Source organism: Triticum urartu, chromosome 3A (assembly GCF_056163025.1).
Source record: "Triticum urartu cultivar PI428250 chromosome 3A, HENAU_Tu73, whole genome shotgun sequence".
Taxonomy (NCBI): domain Eukaryota; kingdom Viridiplantae; phylum Streptophyta; class Magnoliopsida; order Poales; family Poaceae; genus Triticum; species Triticum urartu.
The window spans coordinates 747,608,001-747,612,713 of NC_141875.1; the positions used below are offsets into that span (position 1 = coordinate 747,608,001).

The following is a 4,713-nucleotide window of genomic DNA, read 5'->3' on the forward strand; positions in this document are numbered from 1 at the left end:
CCTCTTGGAGATGAGGAGTTTAGCACCCACGTGCTCAATGGTCTTGATGATGATTATGACAATCTCGTCGAGAATATTCATGGTCGTGAGGCGCCACTTCCGCCACGAGAGCTATATGCACATCTTCTTGGTCGTGAGCAGCGCATTAAAGCGCGTCGTGCCTCCCCGAGCTTCATCTCTGCCAACGCCGCGACCCGCGGTAAGCCGCAGAAGCCGTCACCATCGCCTGGCGGGAAACCGGCAGCCTCATCCTCGCAGGCCCGTGCTACCCCGCCCTCCATCACTGGAGGCACCCGTCCGGTGGCTTGCTGCCCATGCTGTGGTGCTCAGCAGGCCTGCCAGCTGTGTGGCCTTGAGCGTCACATTGCCTCCCGGTGCCATCGACGCTACAAGCAAGATTTCCTCGGCCTGGGTAATAATGGCAAGGGGAATGAAAAAACAGGCTGCCGCGGTGACGAGTCATGATCATGGGCGCACCCCGTTCTACTCCATCGATCCTACGTGGTATATGGACACGGGAGCCACGAACCACCTCACCAACGAGATGGCCAAGCTTTCCACCAAGGAACCATATCGCGGTCATGATCAGGTGCACACAGCCAATGGAGCAGGTATGCACATCTCCCATGTTGGTCAGGCCTCACTCCTCACACATAACTTTCGCAAACTGCATCTTTCTAATGTTCTTCGTGTTCCCACTGCTACACGTAGTTTGTTGTCTATTCCCCAACTTACTCGTGATAATAATGTCCTTGCTGAGTTTCACCCTTTTCGTTTCTTTATCAAGGATCGGGACACGAGGGCCGTTCTTCTTAGTGGTCGTCTTCGCCATGGCTTATATGCACTTGACGCGCCACCTACATCTCCTATGCACTCTTCTCCTTAGGCGTTCAGCGGTGTTCGTGTGTCGTCTACACATTGGCATGCACGCCTGGGTCACCCTGCTGCTCCTATAGTTCGTCATGTGCTACATCGTCATGAACTACCAGTTGTGTCCAATAAAACTGCTGAAACAATTTGTGATGCCTGTTAGCAGGGCAAGAGTCACCAACTTCCGTTTTCAGAGTCTAGTTGTGTTGTGAACCATCCTCTTGAGCTTGTGTTTTCTGATGTATGGGGTCATGCCCAAACATCCGTTAGTGGCCATAATTATTATGTCAGTTTCATTGATGCTTATAGCCGGTTTACTTGGCTTTATCTTATTAAGAGAAAATCTGATGTGTTCGATGTTTTCATTCAGTTTCAAGCACATGTTGAGCGTCTCCTTAAGCAAAAAATTATTCATGTCCAATCCGACTGGGGGGGGGGGTGAATATCACAACCTCAACACTTTTTTCAACAGGCTTGGGATCTCGCACCGTGTGTCTTGTCCTCATACACATCAGCAGAATGGCACCGCCGAACGTAAGCATCGTCATCTTGTAGAAACTGGTCTTACTTTGCTAGCTCATGCCTCCGTTCCGTTTCGGTTTTGGAGTGATGCCTTCTCCACCGCTTGTTTCTTGATAAACAGGCTACCCTCATGACTTCTGAATATGAAAACTCCTCTTGAACTCTTGCTCAACGAAATTCCAGATTACACTTTTCTCAAAGTGTTTGGGTGTGCATGTTGGCCCCATTTGCGTCCATACAACAAACGTAAGTTAGAGTTTCGGTCTAAAAAGTGTGTGTTTCTTGGGTGTAGTTCCCTTCACAAAGGATACAAATGCCTACACGTTCCCACCAATCACGTCTACATTTCTCGTGACGTCGTTTTTGATGAGAATGTTTTCCCTTTTCATGCACTTCCGAATAACTCTAAAACTCCTATGCCACCTGTCCACTCTTCCGTACCTGTGCCTGATCAATTTGTGGATGTTGCAAATGCACCTGTGTTGCTTCCTAATCATGCTGCAGGTATTGGACTTGGTGCTCGTCTTGAGCTACTTGATGAACAGGTGCCGGATGATGATGATCCGGAGCGGGATGTGGATATGCATGTCCCATGCAGATCGGGTGCAGCCGCCCTGCAGGTGCCGCCCTCGCCCTCACCCAACCCGCGGGCGCCGCCCTCACCCGCCTCGCCAGAACCGCCCTCGCCCGCCTCGCAGGCATCGCTCGCACCTGGCCTGGCTGGGTCATCTACAGCGACACCTGGCCCAGCCGCTGGGCCTTCTGCGCCGGCTGGGCTGGCTTCACCCAGTCCAACGCCGGATCTGGCTCGGCCGGCCACGCCTGGCCTGATGCCGCTGCTCTCTCTGGAGCCAGGCGGCCCTGACGCTGGCTCGGGCACTGGCTCGCCGGCTGAGGCCTCGTCTCTGCAGTCGCCTGTGCTGAGCCCGGCGACATCGCCACAACCGGCTGCCGCTGTTCTTCATCCTCGCACGCGCAGCCAGACAGGGGTTTTTCAGCCTAAGAAATGCACTGACGGGACTGTTGCGTGGCTTGCCGCTTGCATGGCTCATATTGCTGCAGATCCCACTGCTGAGCCTCGCCATTTTCAGGCTGCACTGGGTATACCTCATTGGCGTGCTGCGATGGAACAGGAGTTTCAGGCTTTGCTTCAGAATGACACTTGGCATCTTGTTCCCCCGACATCTGGTGTTAATATCATTGATTCCAAGTGGGTTTTTAAAGTCAAGAGACATGCTGATGGTTCTATTGAGCGCTACAAAGCACGGCTTGTGGCTAAGGGTTTCAAACAGAGGTATGGTCTTGACTATGAAGACACATTCAGTCCAGTTATCAAGCCTACTACCATTCGTTTGCTGCTGTCTCTGGCTGTTACCCGTGGATGGTTTCTTCGTCAGCTTGATGTGCAGAATGCTTTTCTACACGGCGTTCTGGAGGAAGAAGTTTATATGCGTCAGCCACCGGGGTTTGTGGATCCTGCACGTCCTCATCATCTTTGTCGTCTTGTTAAGGCGCTATATGGACTTAAACAGGCTCCCCGTGCGTGGCATGCACGTCTCGGCTCTGTTCTTCGGGCTCTTGGTTTTCTTCCCTCCACTGCTGACACGTCCTTGTTCCTTCTTTAGCGTCCTGAGGTTATGATGTATCTCCTGGTTTATGTTGATGATATCATCCTCATCAGTTCCTCTGCTGCTGCTGTGGATCGTCTTGTGGCTGCCTTGAGTGGGGATTTTGCTGTCAAGGACTTAGGTGCTCTGCATTTTTTCCTTGGTCTGGAGGTCTCACGATCTTCTGCTGGGTTGACTCTTACTCAGAAGAAGTATTCTCTGGATCTATTGCGTCGTGCTGGTATGCTGAAGTGTAAACATGCGATCACTTCGATGTCTGCTACTGATCGGTTGTCTGCCCTGGATGGAGATCTTCTTTCACCTGATGATGCTACTGAGTATCGTAGTCTTGTTGGTGGTCTGCAGTATCTTACTATCACCAGGCCAGATGTCTCTTATGCAGTCAACCGTGTCTGTCAGTATCTTCATGCGCCCAGGACGTCTCATTAGTCAGCTGTGAAACGCATTCTGCGTTATGTCTGTTTCACTACCTCTTATGGTTTACTTCTCCAACCTGCACCATCTTATGAGATCTCAGCCTTCTCAGATGCAGATTGGGCCGGGTGTCTTGATGACAGGCGATCCACGGGGGGATATGCAGTGTTTCTTGGTCCTAATTTGATCGCCTGGAATGCTCGTAAGCAGGCTACGGTTTCTCGTAGCAGCACTGAAGCTGAGTACAAAGCAGTTGCTGATGCGACTGCTGAGATCATATGGGTTCAGTCCTTGTTGAGAGAATTGAGAGTCCCTCCTGCTCGTTCTCCGGTGCTTTGGTGTGACAACATTGGTGCTACCTATCTCTCATCTAATCCAGTGTTTCATTCTCGGACGAAACACATTGAGGTAGACTATCACTTTATTCGAGAACGTGTTGCACAGAAGCTCCTCAGTATCAAGTTCATCTCATCAAAAGATCAACTTGCTGACATCTTCACGAAGCCTCTTCCACAACCACAGTTTGTAGGCTGTAGGCGCAATCTTAACTTACTTTGTACTTCAGGGCATAGTTAAGATTGAGGGAGGGTGTTAGATTGTATATCTATACGTGGACCCGTTGTACACATCTGTAATTGTATTGTACCCTTTGGTACTCCTATATAATGAGATAGCCACACCCCGTTTAGGGTGTCGAGCAGTTTCCCAAACTCTATGTCTTATACTGCTTCATGCAGCCAAGTTGAAGACTGCAACCCAAACTGAGGACTGGTTTTGGGAGATAAAGATGGTGAAGAGGGTGGACGAGTAGGAGAGAAGCAGCTGAAGCCACCATGCATCACCTCCACTAGATCGGAAGCGCACGTTGCCCGTCCATGCGTCATGACCCAATAAATCTTGTACATCCAGAGAAAATTACAACACTCGTGTATAAATCTTGTACATTCAAAGAAAATTACGACACTCTTTTAGGACTAATGAGTTTATTATAGATCACAAACAGTAGAGATATAAAAACATGGTAAGATGAGGATACTAAAGTCAATACGATAATTAATTTTGCAAGCACATGACAAAAATTGTTCCAAAAAGCCAGATCGGCAGTGCCAGAGAAGACAACTGGTTTGCATCAAGTTCAGTACAAAGCAAAAAGATTCAGGAATCATGCATCATCTACAACATAATATAATTAGAATAGGATATTTTTTTACCTATAGTCCATTTCATTATTTATAAGAGACACACAGAACAAATAGTCCCATATCTTCAGTTGTGTGAC

General features: G+C 49.2%; 1 pseudogene; it reads left to right on the forward strand.

The window, feature by feature from the left end:
• Positions 1-139, forward strand: LOC125549700 (small nucleolar RNA Z247; annotated as a pseudogene).
• Positions 140-4,713: the final 4,574 nt, after the last annotated feature.